The 27,839-nt window shown below is 36.5% G+C and overlaps 1 protein-coding gene across 2 annotated transcripts in view; it reads left to right on the top strand.

Annotated features, from left to right (window-relative positions):
- efl1 (elongation factor like GTPase 1) overlaps positions 1-27,839 on the top strand; it is a 108,600-nt gene that overhangs the window by 37,056 nt on the left and 43,705 nt on the right. The gene's annotated exons all lie outside the window — the stretch shown is intronic.

Here is a 27,839-nt window from a genome sequence, read left to right as displayed (position 1 = left end):
TTAAATGATGCCCCATAAACAACCAGTCATGCATTCTATCAAGAGAAGAAAATTTTTTCTTGAGGTAGTTTTGACTTATAGGAGTTTGTTGCCCTGGCAACATGGGTTGAATTGGGACATTTTGGCAGATATTTTTCATCATCTCTGTTTTGTCTGTTTACAGTCACGAATGTTTCAACACCAAATATGCATCAAAGTTGGACTAAATTATCCCGCAGGCTTTAGCTCAAAATACTGAAGTTCAAAATGACGACCCCCCCCCCCCCCCCATTCTCATAAGTTTTCTTTAAGCCTCAACAAACACAAAAGATTACAAATAGCTACGGCTTTCTGTGCTAATGCTATTGAACTCTTCACACAGGCAGCTTGTGTCATGTTGTCTTTTGACCACCTCTTAATGATGATTTGCTAGAGCCATCGCCTTGAGGTTAGCCCATGCCTCAATTTTCATATTCACCTTCTTATTAGCTCACTAATAAACAATAATTACGTATCTTCATAAAAACCTAATTGCAACGTCTAGTAATCTGTTGAGTTACAGATAGCTGTTAACAGAGCAATTGCAACATTAGTAAAGTTTGTGTCGAGCCGAGCTCCAGACACAGATGATAAAGTTCCACCCTCACTTTTGCTGTGCGTTGTTATTAGCTGGGGCGACACACCCACTGCCCAAAGGCTGCAGCCCAGAAACGTCCCAAACACAGGAATTCAAGAAGAAAATATGAAAATATAGGCACAATGGGGAGTGTATTAATAAACACAAACACCACCACACTTCTAGTGGACCATAAGTAATGATTAAGAGGCTTTTTTTATGTAAACTTTATAAGAGCCGTAAAGTTTATTCTTTCTTTTAAGTCTTAGTTTTAATGGCATTTAAGCATTTAAGCATTTAAGAAACCAGTTTTGAATGGAACAAAATATTATTTGTGTTCATATACAAATAATATGAATGCATATGCAAATAAATATAATTATTAATTGTATTTAAAAAAAAATAGATCTAATTTGAATGAGTTCATCGATCATTGATTGTTAAAAGTCGAGATTGACTGTTGTCCGGACATTTGTTGAAAAACTGTTTATTTATTTGTTTGTTTGTATTTATATATATATATATATATATATAAAAATCCAAACAAATATATATATATATATATATATATAGGTTTTTTAATATATATATATATATATATATACCAATAGGTGAAATAAAAACAAAACCGTATTCTTATAAAATGCTTATGAATTCTTATCACAATATTTTTTTTTGAATGATCTGAAAATTGTGTTTATTTAAAAACAGTAAATACCTGTTATATTTTTTATTCACAAATATATATAAACTCACCAGCCAGAGCCAGCTTATGATACACCCGTTCAGCTGCTCATTAACTTGAATATCTAACCAGCCAATCACATGGCAGCAACTCAATGCATTTAGGCATGCAGAGGATCATCTTCTGAAGTTCAAAAACGGAGCATTAGAATGGGGAAGAAAGCTGATTCAAGTGACTTTTGAACGTGGCATGGTTGTTAATGCCAGACTGGCTGGTCTGAATATTTTAGAAGCTTCTGATCTACTGTGATTTTCACGCACAACCATCTTCATGGTTTGCAGCGAATAGTCAGAAACAAAAGAATATATCCAGAGGAAAAAAAAGAAAAAAATCCAGTGAGTGGCAGTTCTGTAGGCGAAAAAGCCTTGTCAGAGGAGAATGACCAGACTGGTTCAAGCTGATAAAAGGCAGCAGTAACACAAATTGCCACTCGTTACAATCCGAGGTCTGCAGAAGAGCCTCTCTGAATGCACAACAGCAACAGCAGCAGCAGAAGAACACACCGGTGCCACTCCACTCCCACTTAAGATGGGAAGGGTCAGAATTTGCGTTAAACAACATGAAAGTATGGATCTGTCCTGCCTTGTATGAACCGTTAAGGCTGGTGGTGGTTCAATCATTTCAAACTGGTTTCTTGAACATGACAATGAATTCACTTTACTCAAATGCCCACCGTCACCAGATCTCAATCCTATAGAGCACCTTTAGGATGTGCTGGACCGGGAGAAACCATTTGTTTGTGGGTGTCTGTGTAGGATGCCAGGAGGTTAAAGTCTGTTATTCTCATATCAACAAGCTTACAGGCTTTAGTGATACTTCACTAGCTATCGGTTCACAAACATTCCTAAACAACAGAGTCAGGCTGCAGCGTAAGATGGATTGCGTTTATAATCTGCTGTGGTCTTCACCTCAGTGGTAAAGAGGCTCTCTGGCTCGTCATCTAACACTGGAAGGTCTGTGTGATTCTCATCCAGGACTCCCATAGTTCTGAGTCAGCATCCAGATAGAGCAGGAGCAATTAAATCTAATTTACGATTCCCAGCGTTCTTAACGTCATAGATGTGTTTGTGTGTGTGGGTAATGCGCTGGTGATACTACATTTCCATTTCTCATTTCTCATTCCTCGTTCCAAAACCTCAGTCCACCTCTTTAATGCACATTTAAATCTTGCTTTCTAATGTGGTTTTAAATCATGGCGAAACAATTAGATATTGTGATTTTTTTTTCTTGTCATCAATACTTTAGATCATTGGATTGATACATTAACAATTAGGTGATTAATTATTTATATCTACAAAAATATTAGAACTTGGTAGTGTGATCTAAATTTAATGTTAAAGTATGAGTAATTCTATGTCATAAAGTAGTAATGGCGTGTATTCTAATATACACTCACCTAAAGGGTTATTAGGAACACCATCCTAATACTGTGTTTGACCCCTTTTCGCCTTCAGCACTGCCTTAATTCTATGTGGCATTGATTCAACAAGGTGCTGAAAGCATTCTTTAGAAATGTTGGCCCATATTGATTGGATAGCATCTTGCAATTGGTGGAGATTTGTGGTTTAGATCTGGTGACTGTGGGCGATTGGGTTGAGATCTCAATTTGAAATGATTCGAGCTTTGTGACATGGTGCATTATCCTGCTGGAAGTAGCCATCAGAGGATGGGTACATGGTGGCCATAAAGGGATGGACATGTTCAGAAACAATGCTCAGGTAGGCCGTGGCATTTAAACGATGCCCAGTTGGCAATAAGGGGCCTAAATTTTGCAAAGAAAACATCCCCCACATCATTACACCACCACCACCAGCCTGCACAGTGGTAACAAGGCATGATGGATCCATGTTCTCATTCTGTTTACGCCAAATTCTGACTGTAAGAATTCTGATTCTTACACTTTGGGGTTTGGACTCAGTATAAATTATTTACCTGTTGGCCCATTCCTGATGACCATTTTATATTAATTTTTATATATCTTATACACTTTCATGTAAACTTTCACTTTCATTTTTAGGGAAATATTCAATATGGTAACCTAGAACTCACCCAATTTCCTGCAAATAAAAGCATAATTTGTAATATTTAAGTAATTGTAAAATGCATTGACAGACTTTTGTTGAAGTGCTTTTTTCTAGTTTTGGTCGCATGCAGTCTTATTGTCATCTAAATGGCTGAACATCTTGTAGATATTTGTTTCGGGTAATTCAGGGTTTGTTATACAAGACTAAACTTCACAAGCATATTTACTTGAACGCATTGTGCTTGTAAACTGGTAACACTTGTATTGAGCTTTATTGGTAGTCATAAATTATTCATGTTTGAAGCTTTTATTGCCATGAAAGCTTATAATTATAAAATGTATCAAATGCCTCGCTTGCATTCTCAGTTTTGATTTAGCACCTTGTTCAATAGCATTTTAAGTGTTTAGTTGCATGGCAAAGCCTTCGAATTGCTCGAGTCTCTCTGCAGTTTGTGCGGCACTACATTGACCGACTGCCCAGTCCTTGTTTATTTTATGAGATTTTAATAAATTATGAAGGAGGGGCTCATTAATGTATTGACATGTTAGTTTAATGCTAGCTCAAAAGGGGAGCACAGGCACTTGTCAATAAAACACTATGCCTTTGAGTGGACATTACTGAACACTGTTTCATAATTCAGTTTGAGCATCCAACCCACGAACAGCCCTAACCAGTTTTGAATGGTCTTTAGTGAAGGCTTGAATGTCACACACACGGGTGGAGAATCAATGATAATACATGCTTTTATAATGAAGATGGCAGGAAGGTCAGGTCAGGTCAGGAAACAGCAAGTGTTTGTGGAGGGCAGCTCCCTAATAGTTGACTAAACGTTAGTCAAGGAGAAGAGGCTTAGTTGACAACTTTAATTAGTCAGTTGGTTGCTGAAAAAATAAACTACGTGGCACAGTCACAAACAGGGCTACCATAATATGTGAGCAACATGCATGTAACTTTCAGTTTAATACAATGCTTATACAAAGACATTTTATTTCAACATATTTCAGTCGATTTATTTTCTTCTCAGTATAGCAATATAGTTTGATAAAAGCTAAACTAGTAGATGTGTTCATGTAAAAATAACATGTTTACTAATGTAAGTGCCAGTGTGAATGAACACAGATGTGCGCTGTTTTTTTACTACAGCTGAAGTAAACAACAGCGCGCATCTGTGCCGTTCATTCATTCACACGTAGACACGTGATTAATATTTAACGTCTTTTTAAGAATAAAGAACTTACCACGGCGTTCTGAGGTAAATTTCCCAGGATTATTATTACGATACTTTTATTCCTCACAGCGTAGCAAGACGACGTAGAGTACATTAAGCTAATTTAACTTGATGTGTTTTATTGAGTTGATGTGGGCGTTCACAGGTTTGCATGGATTGCCTCAGATCATTTGCATTTTAATTATTATTATTATTTTTTTTTTTTGTGAAAATCTATTTTTGACATTTGTGAATCGATTCAGAATTGTCCAGGCCCTTATCGCGATGCATCTAAGAATTGTTTTTCCCCCCACCCCCAACTATCTAGCTATCTACAGTTCATCTATCTATCTATTCATTAAGTACACTGTTTTGTACCTTTGTCTTTTTATCCGACTTTTTGCTTGAAATCAAAGTTTGTAGTGTTGTGATTCACCTCGTAGCTGTTTGGCTTGGTTCATGGCTTGTAAGGCTCTTTAACAAGCACTTTTTTTTACATTTCTTATGGGAAAAATGAATGGAAAATTTAGTTCCGGATCCTGCACTGCTGAAAGGGGTGTGAAGATGAGTCTGCATTGAAAACAGTTGTTTATTAATTCATTATAATTATGTTCAGACAGTCTCCTTTCTTTCTTTTTCAGACACATTCATAATCATTACTTTTGCTTTCTAGCTTTGTGTGTGCTTGAGTGCTTCATTTATATTTTAAAGGCTCAATTTTATGCTTTATTATTAATGTTAAACTAAGTTAGAAATCTTACATATAATATTCTTCCTCAGCTCAAACCATTTTCCAATGATAGTATTATGACAGCTTAAATGAAGGGCTGAAACTTTTTAGCACAATTTAAGATGAATTGCTTGCTCTAGTTGTTGGTCACTTTGGATAAAAGCGTCTGCTAAATAAATAAATGTAATTGTAATGTAAATGTCTACTAGTTGACTAGGAAAATCTTTAGTCTGCAGCCCTATGTCTGTGACATGTGTTATCCATCATTTCATTGTTTTATAGTGTAAACTTCACGGTCAGTGACTACAGCTTTGAGGAGATGTTGATTGTAGATAAGTCTGTATTCCTGCTTGATTGGGCTCGTTTCGTGTGGAGGAGTTCAAATGCGAGCATGGAAAAAAGAAGGCCTTTAGATATGGATGAAAGATTTGTCCTTAAACCACATGACAGGTTAAAAGCATCATTTGACCTGGCTCTCGGCTGACTGGACCCCCTAAAGACAAAACTCAAACCAGACGCACTGTCAAAAACAGGCCCACTCAACTTACCACATCACATGCACATGCTTAACACGACCATACCACCCCGAAACAAAGCCAAGGAGAAGAGCCAATAAAAAAAATAGAGTGTAGACAGGGACAAACTTTTTTTTACTGATGCTTCCCTTTATGTGCTGAAACTCCACAGAAACAGGAAATGAAGAACTTAAGTGTGATAGATGTCACTGTCCCCCTCTCTTCACCAGGGTTATATACTGTAAACCTGAATAAGTTGGGGGAAAAAATTAAGTTAAGAATTTTAGATTTTAATTTGAATTACTTTTAACTTGAAATATTTAATTAACATAATTCATACATTTAACTTAAAGTATCATGCAATCTCAATTTAAGTACTTTTTGTAGTGAAAAGTTGGCTATAGCTTTATTTGGCTAATTCAGTAAATGTTAACTTGCAAACCATAGCAATTTATGAATGAGTATGGCAATGTTGAACATTTATTATTTGTTCTCAAACCAAGCTCATGCTCCGCTCGTCACCATGATGCTAATCTCAATTAAAAAAATTAAAAATGTGTCATGGAAAAAATGCTGGCAAATTGAAATCTGAGTTGATTTTTTTTTATAGGAATTCATTCTGAAAATGAAATATATTATTAAAGCTACACCGTTATATGAAGTTCTATTCTTATGCTTAGCAAAAAATAAAATACTGTGTCCCTAAATTCAAATTCAGATTTGAATTACAAATAACAATTAGTCGTTGTCTGATATGGATTTTTTATTTATTTTTTGATGGCTAATGCAGAGCAGAGACCGTCACACACATTTACAAAGTACCAAGTCTCAGCTTTGGTGTCACTGTCGTCCTGTCCGTCTGAATCGATCCAATAGCAGCACTGAGTTCGCTAAAATATTGGTGGAGACAATTTTGTCATCTTAAAATATCGATTGGTACTAGTACCTAGCGTCCCCCCTAAACCTACGTCCATGCAAAGTACATGTGTTTTTATTAAGGATGTACACTAGAAGATCTAACAACTGGATTCGCCAAAATGTGTGAGGTTTTTGGCATTGAATATTTCGATGTTTAAAAATGCATATTTGCTGAATGCCGATATGAAAAAGTATAGCATTTTGCCTTAAGGGCATTGCACACTGAGTCCGAAATTTACACACGTTAAAAAATAAATACCTCCTCATATTATGTCGATCATGCTTGCACACTGCCTCCGAAACTTTCGTCCATCATAAAAAAAAAATCGAATCGGGTTAAATTTTTCTGCGTTTTTTGCATCCATGGCAAGCAGTTTGAATGGTGTTTTGTAGGGCTGTGAATCTTTGGGTAGACAGCGAATCGATTCGATTCACGATTCATAGGTTTTCGATTCAAGAACGATTTGTACAAATTCAGAACGATTCAATTCAATGCGATTCACATCCAAATTCGATGCGATTCGATTAATTCGATTCTTAATTTTTTATATTTTGACAATTCAGAGCCACTAATCACGAATATGAAAAAAACGTATACGAAAATTTCGGACTCAGTGTGCAATGGCCTTTACAGTTGTTTGCCTTACAGTTGTTGACATAACTCTTTAACAAAGACAGTAAACCAATGACACCAACCAGCTCCTGTGCATCTCTGCTTCTCTGTGATATCAAAATAAAAGTCCCCACCACTAACAATAATATATTAAATACAATTTAACAAATACAATTTATTGTCAGTGTGAATTCCAATTCAACCTCCTATGTGGACAGTTCTATTCAAATTCCAGCACATACATTGAAAGGAAGCCAATTCTTAAATTCTCAGTTTTGGTAAACCCTGATTGGCAGTGTTTACAAATCTAGTAAACCAAAGTTTTATGGAATTTGCAATTTTTTTCTGTGACAATGGTCTACTCTAAACCCTTCATCTCTCTCTACTTTGCTTACTGGAACTTTGCTGCAGTATTAGTCTTTGGTAACCACATGTTAAATGCCCATTGCATTTTTCAGGAATTGAGTACTTCTGTACTTAAATATTTTCGTATTTAATGTAATTGTAACTCCGGTTGACTAGTAGTGTGCGTTGCCTGTGTCTCAGGGAAGATAATGCTCTAAGTTTGCGTTGTTTATCACAGATAGACCAAGTCAGAGTCTCTCTCTTTTTTAAGCACCCTGACTCTGCCTCTCTCACACAATGATTCTCATTTATATAAAATGACGTCATTCATTCCTGTGGCCTTTCCCCCTGGACTAGTTCATAATGGCACACACATGCAGCAGAGCTTGTCTAGTGAACCATCATCTCCCACTTCAAAGCCAACCGCCTGCCTTTGTTCCTTCTCAAACAGGAAATCCAATTATTAAATCCTTATAAAATATGTGAAAGTGTCCCCCCCCACACACACAAAGCCTTAAATGATTTCACTGTTATTAATGATCAAGTGTAGTAACCTAAAGAGCAGAATTGAATTTCTGTAATGGAGATGAAGTCATTAATTATGGAGCGATCTCGCTCTCGCTGACTCTCACATTTATTTTAGCTTTTTTGAAAAGCTCTTTGTGATATTTGATATTTGAATGGGATTTAACAGATGCCTGTGGTTGTTTTATCATTTATCATTTCATTCCATTCCTTTGTGTGAAGAGTTTGATTTGGCACGACATGTTTGGCTCAGATCTTCTAGGTTTGGAAATATTTCCAAATTTCTCTCTTTCTTTTGTGTGTGGTTTAATGTTTCCTGGATTCAAGTTGGATACAAATATTTATTTAATTAGTTTTTTTTTTTGTGTGTGTGTGTGGGGGTAGTTATGTCATGTTGTGTCATACTATACTACATTTAAAATTATTTTAGAATTAATTTTCAAGCAGTTTTTCAGACATTAATAATATTTAGTGTTATTTTATTGTCAGTAAAGGAACAAAAATATAAATGCAGTCCATTTAACTCAACCAGAACTGTTCAAATATTTCTTAAAAGAGATAGTTCTATTTCTAAAATCTGACTGGATGAGCCACGTTCAAAAGCATAAATGTGCTGTAGTTACTCTAATGAAGTGTTTTTTTCAATCCTTTCAATGTGTTAGGCACATACTGTAGTTTTTCTTTACAAAGTGACATCCCCAACTTCTGGCTGGCAGCATAATAAAGTATTTTTAGTAGTTTTCGCAGATCCGTGTGAATGGGGATCGTTTTGACAGAATTGTCACCTACTGTTGTCTAATGAAGAATGGAGATCGTTAAAATCAACTTGTTTGTGATTTCAGATAATCCACGCTCCTTTGAGAGAGAGAGAGAGAGAGAGAGAGAGAGAGAGAGAGAGATGTGTTCTTTTAACAGAAAAGCTCTGATAGTGGGATTTAAATTCTTGAAATCTGGCAAGCGGCTTGTTAAACAGTCTGTAATGTTTTGTCTCCCCTTTTCGAGAAAAAAAAGTTTTTAACCACAGTTGTTGTTTAACAACGTCAGTGTCGTCTCGTCTTATTAATGGAAAAAAAGGTTGAAATGAGCACTAGACCCTATCATAGTGTAAGTGATATCTCTGATATCCCAGCCACTATGGTTCAGGTCCATCCTCCTTCCATGCAATTCTGACTGTTTTATCAACTGCTAGGTGAAAATGTCTGGCCAAATGTAGTTCCACACACATGATTTTGAGGTTACATTATACTTAATTTTTGTGGTTTGTAAGAACCCCAAACCCTACAAATGAGGAAATAATAACACTAATGATTGCTTTTTCTTATTTTAAATTACCACTGTTGGCTGAGCATTAAAATGATTTCACTAGAATAACAGGGTTATATCTTTACTATGGTAAAATCACTGTAATGCACTGCGTATTGCTTTTTTTATATGTACCAGAACAGTGGAAGAAGCAAAGTACTGGTAATAAAAGTAAACAACTAACAAACAACCTTAAAACAGTCCCATGGTCCACTGCACTTTGAAATTCACCCACCACAGGGATGACTCTTCAGCAAAGAAACCGATTCACATGTGAGATCAGAAGAATAAGCAGATGTTTATTACAGGCCTGCGGTACAGGAATGATTGTCAGTGCAGCCCTCCAAACAGTTGCGTCGTTTGATGTGTGTACAGCGAGAAGGTTGCCTGGGTTTTAAGATCGCGAGGAGGCCACAATGGGAACCACCCGCCTCGCTCTCTGGTTTGGTTCTGGTCACGTCAGTTTGAATAATGCTGATTCATGGTGGCGAGCTTTGCAAAAACGTTTGTTTTACGGTATGGCTCGTGTGCGCACATGTTTACTCGTGTCTGGACAACAGAGCTCTGAGTAACAGGGATTGCGGCTTGATTTCCCCTCGGCAGGCTCCCTCGGTTATATACAAACTGCAATCAGGACGACCACAGATGTGGCACGTCAACGGGTGTTTCAATAACTGGGCAGATGTAGGTCGTTGACTGTTGATTGTAAAGCATGCTGGTGGGCATGAGCAGTAGGGGTGGGTTTAACAAACTAGTCATTTATTTATCTGGGTTTTTTAAGGCATTACTTTAGGGGATGAACCGAAAGATTCAAATTGAGAGTTTCAATGTAAAGCATCTTAACTAAATGGTATTGATATTTGAAGAAATATTTTTTTAATCATATTGATTTAATTCAATACTATTTACATTTATTTGTATAGCGCTTTTCACAATACTTACTGTATCGGTTTAAAGCAGCTTTACAGAAAATGCATGTCTACATTATAATTTTGAGTGATCTGTTATCAGAGTAATGTATTTCAGAAATGTACTGTACATATTCAAATAATGCAGTTAGCTAACAATGTATTCATTTAAGCAGAGCTCATTGAAATAATGAATACATGTTGTTAACAAAATGATTAGGGTATATAGAAAATTTAGAAGAGGTGCATGTTGATTCATGTTGATTGATATTGCTTTGGTTAATTATTACTGTAAGCCCAAAACACACATGACAATATATTTGACCCTTTAGATCAAACACCACTCCACAAATAGTATGGCATTAATATTTATAATAAGATCTAAAATAAGAATTTAATTTTTTAATAAAAAATACATTATTTTTTAATTATTGTTTATTTAATTGTTGTTGTATTTAATAGTATCATTAATTTAATATTATAAGATTATTTTGATATGAAATGTAATATATCATCATTTATAATATTTTATCATCATCATCATTAGTAGTAGTAAAAATATATTATTATTGTTGTTGCTGTAATTATTGTATTTAATGTCATATTTTTTGTAATTATAATAAATATACAGTTAAATTTTTTATATTGTATTAAAAATGTTATATATTAATAGTATCAAATAATAAGATTTATTTATTTATTTATCTAATATACTTCTTTGTAAAAAATACTGTATTGTATTTGCACTGTAGTGGTCAATTTCTCAGTGAAAATAAAATAAATCAGTCAATTTCTCCTCTAAAACCCCAATTTAATGCATAATCAGTCTAATTATTTTAAGGATTTTGTACAATAGGGTGTTGTTGTTTTTAAATATGTTGTTGCATATCTGTTTTTTGAACAATTTAGCTTTTTGTCTCTTCACAAGTCTTGCCTTTTTTAGTGTTTCACAGCAGAGTGTTGTGCTGTCAAACGCTGTCAAATGCTGTCAACATAAAAATAGTTCAGCTTCATGAGACCCCTTTATTATTCTTTAGTCAGTCCAGTTGTTTAAACACATGAACATGTCTTTTATAAATGTTCTTTTTAGGAAATACATCTGATTAACACAACCCCAAACCTGAATAATAATACAAGGCAGGACTTTTTTTGCACATCCCGAGTGAGCAGTGGCAGATATGTTGTGTGTTCATATGTGTGCATGTGAAGAAAAAGAAAGATTCACTGACTCATCACTCTGGTGTCCAATCAAGCATAACACACTTTTCCTCCCATTCCCTCGTAAAACCCTTATGGAATCACGCAGCCGTGAGACACACTCACCTAAACATTCCCTCCGCACTCTCCTCAAATTTATTGACCATTTTTCACTTTTTTGTTTTTCATGTTCTTACCCACACACTCTAGCCACCCCCCTTCTTCCTCCAGTGTGACCTAGATTTTTAACTTGGCATTGGCTCTCCAGGTTGTGTTGTTACCATCAACGGTTCTGTTTTTGAAAATTTGTCTTTACAAAAGTTTTGCAGCTGCCTGTGAATTTGACGAATGGAATGTGTGTTTTCGGACCACCATCACCCTTGTTTTTTTGTTCTCAGGTCAAAATATCTTTTCTCTGGCAGTTTGTCCTCCTCAAAGCCATGGGGGAAAAAAAACATTGTGATCTTTACACAACAATACTGATTCACAGTATTGCACACATCTAGATGAACATTGTCCCCAATGCTGCAGTAAAAGCAACCTACTTTTTTGTGGTTCCCTGAAGAACTTTTAAAATTCATGGAACCTTCCGATTCCAAAAAAGGTTCTTTATAGTGGAAAAATGTTCACCTTTTTAGAACTTTTCTTTGAAATGTACCAAAAATCCCTTTTGGAGCCTTAATTTTGAAGAGCATTGTGTACAGTGGGTTCCAGGTCTGAAAAAATACAATATATATTTATTTTTGAAAAATGCTTTTTAATTTTGTGCAATTAAAAACATTGTCCTGTAATGTCTTCCTATAAAAAAATCTGGGCCATGAAGCAAAATCTCTTGAGAACCACTGCTCTTGTGCAGGTCGTCTGAAGGTCTTCCTTTGTTCTCCTCGGTTCATCAAGTACCTTCTCTCCTCTCTGCTTGTTCCAATAGATGGCGTAAATGAGACAAACTGCCTGACTAAACCGTCTGACACCCCCACCCCCCATATCCTGTTAGATAAAGGGCTCACGGTGGAAGAACGTCTGAAAACAGCTCCTGAAGTTTAGCTTCCCTTGTGTCTAGGGCCGTTCTACAGATACACTGATCCAACAAACTTGTCTGATATGAACGTTTAATTAATGGGATGATAATGATCTTAATGGATGAGTCTTATAAAACCTGCCAGGAACATCTGGGGTCATATTTCACTTCAGAATTAAAAAAATCATAATGAAAATGAAGCTTTTATTTGAGACCATAACTTTTTTTGAGGTTGACTTTATTTATATTCAAATGCATTATTGTAATGTGAAAAATTATTTATATATATAAAGAGTTCAGATGCAAAAGCCTCTAAATGCCATTTGAAATTTTCTTCTTTAATGATAATTTTTTATCAAACTTGTATATTTAAGTTCAGTAATTTCACTTAAATAACAATTAATAGGAAATTATCATTGCCATTTAAGTGAAATCACTGAACTTAAATATACAAGCTTGATAAAAAATGATCATTCTAGAAGAAAATTTCAAATGGCACATAGAGGCTTTTGCATCTGAACTCTTCATATATATATATATATATATATATATATATATACACAGTGGGGAGAACAAGTATTTGATACACTGCCTATTTTACAGGTTTTCCCACTTACAAATCTTGTAGAAGTCTGTAATTTTTATCATTTTAACTGGAGTGACGGAATCTAAAACAAAAATTCAGAAAATCACACTGTATGATTTTTAACTAATTCATTTGACATAACTATTTGATACATCAGAAAAGCAGACTTTAATATTGGGTACAGAAAACTTTGTTTGCAATTACAGAGATCATATGTTTCCTGTAGACCAGGTTTGCACACACTGCCGCAGGGATTTTGGCCCACTCTTCCATACAGATCTTCTCTAGAACCTTCAGGTTTCAGGCTGTCGCTGGACAATACAGACTTTCAGCTGCCTCCATAGATTTTCTGTTGGGTTCAGGTCTGGAGACTGGCAAGGCCACTCCAGGACCTTGAGATGCTTCTTTTGGAGCCACTCCTTAGTTGTCCTGGCTGTGTGCTTCGGGTCGTTGTCATGCTGGAAGACCCAGCCACGACCCATCTTCAATACTTTTACTGAAGGAGGTTGTTGGTCAAGATCTCATGATACATGGCCTCATCCATCCTCCCCTCAATACGTTGCAGTCATCCCGTCCGCTTTGCAGAAAAGCATCCCCAAAGAACGATGTTTCCTCCTCTATGCTTCACGGTTGGGATGGTGTTCTTGGGGTTGTACTCATCCTTCTTCTTCCTCCAAAAACAGTGAGTGGAGTTTAGACCAAAAAGCTCTATTTTTGTCTAATCAGACCACATTACCTTCCTCCCTTTCCTCCACTGGATCATCCAGATGGTCATTGGCAAACTTCAGTCGGGCCTGGACATGCGTTGGCTTGAGTTTTAATCCTTGACGGTATAGTGTGTTACTAACGGTTTTCTTTGAGACTGTGGTCCCAGCTCTCTTCAGGTCATTGACCAGGTCCTGCCGTGTAGTTCTGGGCTGATCCCTCACCTTCCTCATGATCATTGATACTCCACAAGGTGAGATCTAGCATGGAGCCCCAGACTGAGGGAGATTGACCGTCATCTTGAACTTCTTCCATTTCCTAATGATTACGCCAGCTGTTGTTGCCTTCTCACCAAGCTGCTTGCCTATTGTCCTCTCCCTATTTGATATTTCACATGATAAATAATCATTATAATATAATCATTCTTTTTTCTGCACTAGAGAATGAGATTTGGAGGAGAAGGACACTATTTTTCATCGCTGTGAAAATAATGTCACATTGAACAAATCTTAATGGTCCTAACAAAGGCAAAAATATAAACAAAGCCAATTAGGGTGAAATATGACCCAGACATATTGTTGACACTATTTGTAAAATTCGCTCTATAATAGATCTTCCTTATATAAGAGAAAATCAACCAAAACATCTTGAGAAACACATGCATCTTATATAAAAGAAAACAGTTGTATCAGTTACACACAGTTCACTGGAGTCATGTCGGTCCAGTATGTTTGGCAGGGTTTTTTTTATGAGGACGTTGTGAGGATAGAGAGCGAGTGACAGAGAGAGAAGGTTCTGGAAGCTGCACACGCCTCACAGATGTGAATGCCATTAACTGGGCTGAATTGCTGAGTGTGGTGTTTTCAATCTTTACTTCAACACATGTCTTACAATGCTGGGCCTTGACCAGTTCTCACACACACAGAGAGAGAGAGAGAGAGAGAGAGAGAGAGAGAGAGAGAGAGAGAGGCATAAAAAATGTCTTATTGTACAGAACATACATTAGGTCCTAAAACCTTGTTGAAGAGCCATTTACAATGTAATGACTCTGGCAAACCAAAGATATATTTGCTAAAGATTGATTGTTAAATATGTTTCTATCTTTAAATATATATTGTTAAGTTTTAGGCAGGAAATGTTAAACTAATAAATCAATCTCTAATATATATATACAGTATATATATATATATATATATATATATATATATATATCAGTGATGCGCGGGTTGATCCGAAATGAGCGGGTGCCTGCGGTCACCCGCGGTTACCCGCAGTTACGGGTCATCCAAAAATGTTTTTAATGATATTCGGGTCGCGGTCGGTCGGGTCGTTTGAATAAAGATGCCAATTAAACATTTGTATTAATATAGTACTAGACACAATGTTTGATGAAATATACAGCCCTACACATTATTGGCTGCAATAACTGGCACGAAGATAACACACAAGCTCAGTCTAAACAGTTCTCGGTTCTATACTAGTGATTGGAGAACCGCGGTCCGCTGTCCCTGTGCGTTCGGTATACGCAGTATCAGCTGCTCGTGCTCATCACTTCTCTCAACAGTGGCACATGTCTCGGTTCAGTGAACTGTTGGAGTTACTGGAGTAAAATATAATTCAGGATATTGATTTATTTCGATTCGTAGGTGACTGTCAGGCATGTCTGAAAGTGAGTAACTTCAGTAACTTGTGGATCAGCACTGACGCAAGACGCGAACTGTTTCGAACGATTCAGTTCGATTTAGTGTACTGGTTCGACCGGTTCACTAAAAAGAGCCGGTTCAAAAGAACGATTCGTTCACGAACCGGCCATGATCACTACAGTCTGCAGAGAGATGGAGGCGGCAAGAGAAAAGGTGATGACTGGGGAGTGGAAGCTCTGCAAATACACAAATAGAAAGAGTAAAAGTGTGGGAGACATTTGCTGTTCAATAATGAAAGATGATGACCAAAGTGCTGGCTTTGCCTTTGTTATGTGTAGGCCTACGTCTTCTTGCGACGCTGTGTTGTTACACGTCTATGGCCCAATAACGCTCCGATGAGCATTTACTAATTTTTAAAAATGCGGTCAGGAAGCGGGTCGGGTACAATATTTTTTTACTTTTTTTTTTTGCGGTCCGAGTTGCGGGCGGGTAGTTGAAAACGTCGGTCGGTTGCGGGTTGTTTATACATTGACCCGCGCATCACTGATATATATATATATATATATATATATATATATATATATATATTATATATACATATATATATATATATATATATATATATATATATATTCCTATCCAGTAATCACGAACAACTACAAAAGACTTGAAAAATGTTTTCAAAAAGCGTTGGAACCCTGTTTAAGGTTTGTTTTAAGATCCCTTTTCCCAGTTGGATCTTTAAAGAGCTCTCTTTTTGCCAATATTAGGAGACATATGACTTAATATCCATATAGATCACTGGCTTAATATCCGTAAAAGCCACAGGAAAACAGGAAACAACACATCTACGGCCCTTGCTATTGTTTGTGTTTATGTGTGCTGTTGGATTTGACTAGCACGTTGTGTTGATGGTTTATTGGATTAGATTGTGTCTTTCTACTCTTTTTAGTATTTATTACTGCATGTTTCATGTTAATTTTGTAATTGCATTCATACAATGTTCATTTAATTTAATTATTGTAAATACATTGTACATTTAATTATTGCTACTGAGGATTTTGTATCATTGTTCTTGTCTTGTATTATAGGCTAGTTTTTCCTAGAGGGAATCTGCAAACTATTAAAGGGAACCTTTATTTTGACAATACAATACATATTCACTCAATATAAGTTAAAAAAAAGTTGATTTTGTTACTAGAACAGGTTTTCATGCTTGAATTTTCAAAATAACACCTTATTTTTTTGCATATTTTACATTGTTGCAGCGCCTATCTTCCCAGTCTGTCAGTATAGCTTTGTTTAGTTCTGGTCTCTGTGAAGCCCCTCCTTCCTGAAAGGGCAGTGTGCTCTGATTGGCCAGCTGGATGTGTTGTGATTGGTCAACTGCTTCAAGTGTGTTTAGGAAATGTCCCTTTCCATAACCGTGAGTTTCAACACACTTCTAACGTAACTCAACCAGGCCTCACCACTTTATTTGGATATGTCTTGGGTGGGAAATGCTTTTAAACATTTTAAACAGTGCCATGTTCCTGAAGAAAACTCAAGACTACAATGGAGGCGTTTCAGGGAGTTCAGAAACAATGCTTACCAATATTAAGAATAACTCCTTTGGAGTGACTTTGTGCTTTGTAACTTGACAATAAAATGCATAATTACCAAATATGGGCTGATACTGACTTTACAGTATATGTCAGGATTTAATTGGCCAAATATTTATGTTTACATTGTCCTCACCAGACAGAGGATTTTGATTGGTTACATATATTTTTATATATATTTTAACAAACGTGATTGGCTGTATATGTTCTACTACTTGCCAGTGCAACATTTTCCAAGTGCATCAAGGCAATTTGACTGCTTTTCTTCTGTTGTGAGGAAACAAGCGACCTTAGTGCCAAGAAGCTTCTGGGAAACTCAGACCTTCTATTTATAACTTGAAACCTGAACAATTTGGAGTCATAAAATCATTCATCAAGAAAGATGTCCTTTCTCTATGTCTTACTAGCACTTGGGTAAACAGGTTTCAGTTGCGTAAAATTCAGAGGTTATTTGCGGTTCAGTTCATCCTTGTTCAAATGAGTGTGTAGCCGTTAATTAGCCAGTCGACACCAGATTTTTATTACTTGTGTCTTGTTTGTCTGTTCCTCTCAGTGGCTAGAGCTCATTAGACCTCTTAATGATTTTTCTGGATGATACTGTGAACATTCAGTGCAAAAATGTCTGAAATCGCCAACATACTTTAACTCATTGCATCTTGAGAGGACAAAAATACACTTAAAGACAAATTTATTCCTGTGATGGCAAAGCTGAATTTTCAGTGTCACATGATCCTACATAAATCATTCTAACATGCTGATTCGCTGCTCTAGAAACATTTATTATTACAAATGGATTTTTGGATGAATCAGCAACAGCATCTTTTGTAACATTCCCTTATAAAAATGATCATGGCTAAGTTGTAGGGTAATGCACACAATGAAATGTTGCTCAGTTGATCTGGAATGGCTACTCGACCTCTATGTTTAGTTTGGCCTGGTTCGTTACAGGCGGTTCATGCCCGCGTGACCGTCCACAGTTGCCTGGTGCTCTTCTAAGCTCCCATTGTCTGGATGACTGAGCACCGCTAGACTAATTACAGGTTATCCTTCTGTCTCTGGCTGAAGACATCAGTTACGGACTCTTTGATAGCTTCTAATTGGCTTATTAGAAACTGCGTCGTCAGTCAAAACTAGATGCCAATGACTGAAAGAATAAATGCAAGTCAACATTTTTGCTGAGCGTGATCACAACAGCTAAGAACACTTATGAATGCCATACGGATCATGGATGCACACTTAAATTATGAAGGAAATAACTTTGCACACTGGCAAAATTATAGTAATTTACGTCGTTTGAGCTCTCAATTTGTCAGTAATGGTGGCTTTGTTGTGAGAGTCTGATGGAAGCTAAAGTTAGCCCTTTTGTCTGGCGTGCGTGCAGAAGTAGACCGGATTGTGGCTCAGAAACATAGTGTGGTGGCTAATAAGCGTAGCAATCCCTCTGGGTTTCCCATTATAGCTGGAGGTTTTAATAGGCCAGAGTGCAGCTGCGACACACGGCTCTGTTTTCTCAAGCCAGAATGGCTTTCTAGGAGCTGTGCCAGCTTCCAGGGGGCAGCGTGGACTCCGAGTCAGTCAGATGCCAGTGCCAGCGCTAGGAACCTGTCGTTTACACTTTCATTGTTTCTCTCTCTACAGTTTTATAAAGCTGGTTCAAGCTGTTTTTTCTTCAGCCTGAGGGCCAAATGCCTGAAAACTGACACATCCTGCTATGGAGTAATCATCTTTTTCTTTCTTTTCCCTGTCTGTTGACCCAAGCCAGAATGGATGGATGGATGGGATAAAGAAAGAAAGGGGTGATTGTTTCATAGCAGGATGTGTCCAAAAATCGTTTATCTTTCCTTTTTCCCATCCATCATTCTTCCTTCCTTCTCGTTCTTTCTTTTTTTCTTTCTTTCTCCATCCATTCTTCGTTTCATCCTTCTTTTCTTTCATCATCCATCCATCTGTCTGTCCATCTTTCTTTTTCCCCATCCAACATCCTTCCTGCCTTCCTTCCTTCTCATTCTTGCTTTCTTTCTCCATCTATCCTTCTTTCAGTTTTTCTTACATCATCCTTCCATCTCTCGGTCCATCTTTCCTAGGGATGCACCGATATGAAAATTTTGGCCGATACCGATAACCGATAATTCTTTATATTCGAAAGCCGATAACCGATATATTGGCCGATAAATCTAAACCCAAATTTTTAGATAATTTTTGAGAACCTGATTACAAAAACAGTAGTCTCACCATTAAAATCCACGTCCAAAACACACAATCACAATGATGTTCTCGTTATAATTTTATGTAGCGGATATGACAGCCTTGCATGTTGCAATTTAAAATTCAAATCCATCATGTTGAACAGTGCGCATCTTAAGTGTCTCAGCTGAAGAAAATAATACATTATTTATCGGCTTTAATATATTGGCTAAATTTTCTTATCCGGCCGATAACGATAACAGTAAATTGAACATATATCGGCCGATACCGATATGGTGGCCGATATATCGTGCATCCCTAATCTTTCCTTTTTCCCATTTATCATCCATCCATTAATTTATCTTCTATCTATCCATCCATCCGTCTGTCTGTCCGTCCTTCAATGTCCATATTCCTTTTTTCCAATCCATCCATCCATTCTTTTATCTTCTTCTATCCATCCATCATTATTTTAGTTTTTCATCATTTATCCATCCATCATCCAACATGACATCATGACTTTTGCGTAAACATACACGCCACTTTCAAGTCAAGTGGCGTGTTATCTATACTCATTTTGAGCTATCCGCATGGATGCGTGTATGTCTACGGCGTTAAATGTCCGAGTGATTCCGTGTGTATGTACGCGCCGTTAAATGTCCAAGCGAAAAGAAGCAAAATGTAGATCTACATCTGGGGAGCGAAATTTTTTTTTCCTAGGATGGTAGGGGAAGACTCATAAATGGTATTAACCCCAGTGACGGGTAGGTTTAGGGACGGGGTTGGGGTAGATCATATATTTATACAGTAATGTAACGTTAAGTCAACGGCGCTCATAAACACGCTGAAAAGCGATTATGCGTGTTGATAGCACTCCAAAAATGCAAATACGAATTGGCGTGTCATACATACGTCATTTCATGAGATCAGTTTTCATCATCTGTCTGTCCATCTTTCCTTTTTCCCATCCATCCTTCCATCCATTCTTTTTCTTTTTTCATCATCCATTCCTTCCTTCCGTACATCCATCTCATTCTTTCTCTTTTTACTTTATTTTTCATCTATCCATCCTTAAATCTTTTATTTTCCTTCCCTTATTCTCTCGATTTTTTTTTTTCCACTTCCTCCCACACTTGTGTACTTGAGGCTCTATCATTACACGACCTCAGTCTCAAATATGTGCGTTGGCTGTATATTTATAAATCCAGAGAGCAGCAGGAATCAGGACATTGTTTGTTTCAATCATTTTTCCCGTCTGGTGTTGATGAAGGTTTCATTAGAGGCTGTCATGTCCTTAGTTTACTGATGAAACTTTATAACAGCATCGGCTACCTGTTTACTGATCTGGTTTTCAGTATTTTGAAAACCATTACATAACTATTTTAACCTTTCTTTTATGGGTGTGCATTTAATTGTTTTCCTAGGCAATAGTAGCACAGTTACCTTTTGGCAGTATTTTTTTTTAAAATACAATACCTTTCAAAAGTTTGGAGTTAATGGCTTGGAAAGAAGTCTCTTTACTGTCACTTTTGGTCTTTTAATGTGCCGTAGCTGAATACAAGTATTCATTTTTCTTCTTTAAAAAGAAAGAAATGTTACTTATCCCAAACTTTTGAATGGTATTGTATATTACATATTTTTTTTATTATTTGAGCAGAACGGTATTTTGATTGTTGTGTATTTTTAGAATGAATGTATGAAGGAATTTCAGAGAAGCAGTCCTGATTCAAGATCAAGTCTCATCCTGTCAATCTGATCTTAAAATGGCAGAATCACTTTAAAAGAAACATTTGATCCAGATCCATCTAAAAGGGGGTTAAGATGGCATTTCATAATCTACCTTTCACTTTTGACACACTTTATTTGGGAAGACTTAATATGCAAGGTAAAAAGAATCTGAATTGGAAAATGTTTAAAATCATGTTACTAGCAGGAAAAAAGGGAATTACTAGGAAATGGCTAAAGGTGGAAGCGCCAAGAAAGGAAAATTGGGTTGATGTGATGCATGATATATATGTTATTGAGAAACTGACCTCCACTTGTAGACTTGAAATGGATAAATTCAAGAGGTTGTGGAAAGGATTCTTGAAATGTATTCAAACAATAAGATCAGACTTTGTCTGATTCATAATACCTGAGGCACTCCCCTGTTTTTGTTCTTGCTACCATGTTTTTTTTTTTTTTTTTATGTTTTTTTATTTACTTATTTATTTTTTTTATTATTGATTTTCTGTTTCGTTTTGGAAAAAATGATGATGTAGGACAAGGACAAATATGTTGTACAATATGACCAAAAGTGTATTTTACGTCTTGCAATGTCAATAAAAAAAAAATAAAAATAAAAAAAGATGGCATTTCAATCGTGCATGTGTTGGGCAATTGGATTAGTATATGTGTAGTATTATTTGCCTGATCTTGACCGTAAAGCAACATCAAGAAGTTTCATCATCTTGGTTTCATTTCACGATATACAACTAATAATTTATAGTTAATCCCACAATAACACCAAAACCCTCTCCTCTTCTGTCACATCATCCCAGGAGCGACATTCCATCCGTCTTTCTGTATAAGAATACGATGGTTAGCAGAAATCTGAGTCTTCAACGAAAGGCATGTGAGACTACTAGAGGGACTCGCGGTCGCCCCCTTATTGCTTTGTGGATTAGCCCATCTTTCTGCGATTGTTCACAAGTCTTCCTTCTCTTAATCTGCTGGTTTCATTTCAAACCGCCAGCCGCTGTGAAATCAGGACGGTTACTTAAGTTCATGTTTCTGCGGGTCTTTGAAAGACACAGATGGTGTATTTATAGCAGTACAGAGTGAGATTAACTTGAAAAATGATTTTATTAGGAGTGTGGAGTTTCAGCCTTGGTTGTTAAATGGTAACCCCTATACACTTGTAGTGGGATTTGGGCTATAAATAAGCTTAGATGTCTTTGAGACATGGAGAAATGTTTTTTTTGTTTGTTTTTTTAATTGGTAGAAATATCATTCCTAACACAACAGAAATGAATTTTGTAGGTTGTTTGCTGTGTGTAAATAGATTACCCCAAGAGAACAATATGATGTTCTGGACCCTTGGAAATATTGCTAGTAATTGAAACTAGTTAGTGTCAGCCTCAACATTTTTGAAAGGTGCCTGATTTATAACGGTGAGCGCTTGTAAGAAAGCTTCAGACATGTGGAAGCAATTGAGGAAAGCAAACAACACTGGGAGATCTGAATGTGTGTTGAGGTTGGCAGTGCCAGGGTAAGTTCTGTTTGTTTAGTGCCCACCGGTTGCCATCTCTTCAGGCAATTAGCCCTCTGATCTCAGTAGTGACCCTCCTTTTTTTCGTTGCCCATTTACCAGATGGCATTCACTCACCAAAACTACCAAGAAACATACATTTTGTCAATATTTTGTAATATCAAAACAATTTGCCACAATGAATTGGACGTCCGGTCACTTATAAAAAGAGTGAGCGACATTTTAGAAGAGGGCATTTGATCACTATTCAAAGTTTGGGGATTTTTTAAAAATGATGATTTTGAAGAAGTGTCTTATGCTCACCAAGGCTGCATTTATTTGATAAAAAATACAGTAAAAATGGTCACATTTGGTAATATTGTGAAATATTATTACAATGCAAATGAACTGTTCTCTAGTTGAGTATATTTTAAAAAGTAATTAATTCCTCTGATGGCAAAGTTGAATTTTCAGAAGCCACAGTGTCACATGATCCTTCAGAAATCATTCTAATATGCCGATATGTTGCTCAAGAAAAATTACTTGTTATTACAACTGTTGAAAACATTTTTGCTGCTTTGTTATTGTGTAAACTGATTTTTTCCCCAGAACTCTTTGATGAAGCCTAATTTGAAACAGAAATCATTTGTAACATAATTGTCTTCACTGAAATCCTTGACATCCTTGCTGAATAAAAGTTTTTTTCTTACTCACCCAATTATATATATATATATATACACACACACGCATACAGTATACATTGATATAACTTTTAAACTGTTACAGCTGTAGAACAAAGGTGCATTTAAGTGGAAGTGACTCACTGAACACAGCACCTGGACTGTGTATATACTGTAGGAGGTCCAGATGAATGTATGGGCTCCAGCACGGCTGTGTGTGTGTATATCACACTCATGCTTGCTCAGCAGAACGGTCTACATGCCCCCTAGACAGGGATGGTGTCATTGAGGCCTGTCAGAGCACAGACGGATGATTTCACTGCTATGCTGAGCGTTGATCTCTTTTGCGAATTTTCTCATGGCTTTTGCCTTTTTTCCCCTCATGCTCTATGGAACTATTTAGAACTTCTTTCAGGTGAATTACTGGAAGAGAGCGGCCCAGCTTGATATAGATTTACCGCACCATGTTACAGGCTTTTGATGAACTTTACTTTTTATATTCGCACGGTTTTCTGGTTTAGTTTTTTAAAGACCACATAGAATGGTTTGTTGACTTGGTTTTGGTTGACAATCCTTTTTGTTTTTGCTTTTATTTTACACTGTTTGTAAATCAGTTGCAGAAGGTTTTACGAGGAGGTAACTTTGCTACTGCATCTTAACTAACTCTTGGAGTACTATAGACTGTTGGGTTAGGGTTCAGGTTAGTAGAATAAGTTGACGTACTTGCATCGATATAAAGTGTTAGCAGATATTAAGCATACAGTCTACTAATTCGCTAATGACTGATAGTTGAAATTTAGTTGCAAAGTTACTTAAAGTTAGTAGAATGTCTAAAGTGGATTATCTAAATTAAGTGTTTCTAATGTGTAAGTCATTAGGATTTTTTATGTTTTCCTGATTTTTTTTTTTATGCATCTATCTGCTACTCTTTAAAAATAAGTATTTTTCAGTTTATATATCTAAGACTTACTCAAAATAAATAAGTAGAGCGCAGTCTCCAGTGTACGCGTCTTGCCTGCGAAGGGCGATGGGGACATGTAGCGAGCAGGGTGGGGCCGAGAGCCTTGGGAATGGAGCGAGGCGGGTGGCGCAAGTGTTAATGAGCATCACTCGCGCGTCACACCTGTCTGGAGTCCCACAGAGAAGATCCAGAAGGACAAAAATAGGAGTGATGACGTTACAAGAAGAGAGAGGACCAGGCCTGGAATTAATTTGGGTGTTTTGTTTCAGTTTGCATCTGTGAGGGGCTGCCGCTCTACTTTTGTGTTGTTGTTTATTTTGTCATTGAAGTTACATTTATCTTTTGCTGGTTCCCACCCCATCCTTTCCTGAACTATGAACATCGTTACTAGAGGTTTGCAGTGTCTTGCTGCACTGGTTGGCAGACTTTTTTTTTTATTTAAAGTATAAAAAAGTAAAAAATATCAGCCACACTTGTTTAAAGATGAAATCAAAAGAAAACCAGTCTTAACATTGCATGCCGGGTTGCTTCTCAAGTCAATGTTTTTTAGATATTTTACTTGGAAATCACAGCACAAAAACTCATTATGGATTGTTTTTTATTTATTTTTTTATTTTTATTTTTTGCAGTCTAAAAGTGAATTCTGTCAACTTTTCGCACTAGCATATAAATGAAAAGAAAGATAACAAAAATGGACTAAAAGCTACAAATAAAATGTTATATTATTAAAATGTTCTGATTATAATAGATTTGCAGCCTGAACCTTTTTTAAGTTCTTCAAGGAACTTTATTTGAGGATATCGTTGGTGTCTTTTTTCAGAAGCCGAACCTCTTCGCCTTGCCTCTAACTCGCTCTACACAATGTTCATACTGTTGCTCCCTCTACAGAATCACTCACTTCCTCTACTTGGCTGTTTCCTGTGGTGATGGTGGTCATATTGCTGCCACATGCTGCCTGTCAGAGCTGTTAGACGTTAGGGATCTACAGTATGTGAGGATATATGCCTCCCGTGTCGTGTGCACCGCTTCTCATATGTTGCTTTTTATCTTTTTTTCTTTTTTTTTTATAGCATGCACATGCACTTATTTCATTGGTTGCTAATGTGTTGTGGTATAATTTGGGGTGATTTTTTAGGAGAAGAAAGTGTGTGTGTGTGTGTGTGTGTGTGTGTGTGTGTGTGTGTGTGTGTGTGTGTGTGTGTGTGTGTGTGTGTGTGTGTGTGTGTGTGTGTGTTTGTGTGCAGAAGAGTAATGTAATGTAATATTCAGTGTGTGTTTCTTGGCTAAAGGGCAAGTCTGTCTCGGCCCCTCATGATCATACACATCCACAATCTGTCAAGTTTAGGAGAGGGACTTTCCACTATGGGGACTTTCCATGCCGCTCCAAACGGAGCCAGAAAGAGCTCTTTTCCATGGCTCCATAGGATCCCCTGTAGAATAAGGATCACTGCTGAATGCTGCTTTTCAAATGCTGACCAGACCACGAACCAGGTCGCACACTTGTATTTTGATCAAAGAGACTTGGCTGTTATTTTTAGAGAATTTTACTAAATGAAATTAAAAAAAGTGAAACTGGTGACATGAAATAAATTTGGTCTATTACACCTACAAATCAGGCAATTAGCCCTCTGATTTCAGTATGACCCTCCTTTTTTTGTTGCCCATTTACCAGATGATATTCCCTCACCAAAACTACCAAGAAACAAACATTTTGTCAATATTTTGTAATATCAAAACAATTTTACTGAATGAAATTTAAAAAAGTAAGACTGGTGGCATGAATTTAATAGCTTCTAAATCTGTAATATTCAGTTGAGATTGTCATTAATGGTGCTTACTAGGTGCTCGATTATAAAAGGCTGTTCTGATTTTATTTACATGGAAAATACTGAATAACAGCAAAATCAACCATAGCACTTTCCTAACACTGTGCACTAAATAAGTGTCCTGATGCATAAGGTCATTGGTGAAAACTGAGAATCTATGAAATTCACATATAATTTTATTTAAAAGATGGGTTGATAATGTTTGGTTTTAAGCAACATTATTAGTTATGTTTAGTAAATGCATGCATTATTTGATTCAGTTATAAATTTTCCTCCTTGTGACCTTTTATATTTTGTAGCATTTTAATAAAACATTCTTTCAATCAGGTTTTTTTTTTTTTTGCTCCAATTAAAATTGCATAAAAATTAGTTTAATTGCCATGGCAAGCACCAACATGAAAGTTGAAAAAGATATTTGAAAATGGCAAAGACAAATTATTGTACACTCATGAAGTTAAAAAATATGTGTAAGCGTTATGGTGTGAAAACTTCAAAGAACATGCTTAATGCCCCCCCCCCCCCCCCCCCCCCAAAAAAAAAAAATCTGCTAAGGCACTCAAGGGGGAAAATACTCGTCCGTATGGAGCCAACTTCACCAAACTATCCGCTTATGAGTCCAGCGTTGGCATAGATGCCTACTGGCACCAGTCAAATCTGTGTGGGGAGGCGCCATGTCTGCAGAAATCACCCACAAGAGTCTGAGTTTCATCTTATGCTAAATCAACTATCTAAAGCACTGAAAGTCTCTGAGGAGCAGTGAGGGTCAGGTGATGGACACCGTTTTTGAGTATTCAACGCTTAAAGCAACAAAGTCTTTTGCTTTTTAAAAAGGCAGAACTGTGAAAAAATAAAGCAACCATTTCTAAAAACCATTTATTTATATATTTGTTTTCTTTTGTTGCACTTTAAAAAAGTCTTTTGGAGTACCTTGTAGATGTCATGGTATCAGTACAATGTCAAACGTTCAATACCAAGGTAGGGAGAATGGAGTAACTTAAGAAACTAGTAACTTGTAAAAAGTTCAAAACTCAAAGGCTTGTTTTCTCTAGCTGTGTTTTTTTATGTTGGATCTCTTTTTTTCTTGGCATGAGCTTTCAAAAAGCTTGTTCAATTGCTTTTTTGGGGGGTAACACTTTATCTTGATGGTCCCTTTTGAACATTCTGTTGACTATACAGTAAGTAACATTGTACCTACTCTCAACTCTCAACTAACTTTCATTAGATCATTAGTAAACTGTTTGCTTAATATCTGCTTACTATTTATTGTGTTGCTCCCCGACAAACATTCTTCTGACTATAAGTAGCTTTGCAACTACATGTCAACATTTTTTTAACCCTAACCTCACCAGTCTACTAATACTCTACTAACACTCTAAAAGGTTAAAGGGACCATCAAAATAAAGTGAAACCGTTTTTTGTAGTTAATACTTTATGGTGTGAGTTTATTCATTGGAATAAAAACATGACAACTAACCATGTTCTTCTCTATGCCAAAGTATCATGGCATTGCCATCTGATACCATCTCTGTAGTACCATAGTACTGTTATGGTACCTTGAGGGTAAACTTTTAGTAGTGTTATATTTTATGGGTTTGCAACGGGTTTACAGTATAATACTAGTAGTATAGTTAAAATAACTAGGATGGACTGATAAGAAAATTTTGACCAATACAGATATCCGAGAATTCTTTATATTTGTACTCCAATAACCGATATTTTGGCTGATAAATCTACATTGAACGTTTTTATACTTTAATTTCGAGAGCCTGATTACAAAAATAA

This window comes from Pimephales promelas, chromosome 1 (assembly GCF_988280905.1).
Source record: "Pimephales promelas chromosome 1, fPimPro1.hap1.1, whole genome shotgun sequence".
Lineage (NCBI taxonomy): Eukaryota > Metazoa > Chordata > Actinopteri > Cypriniformes > Leuciscidae > Pimephales > Pimephales promelas.
Note: the sequence above shows the minus strand (reverse complement) of the source record. Positions and strands in the feature narration are given on the sequence as shown.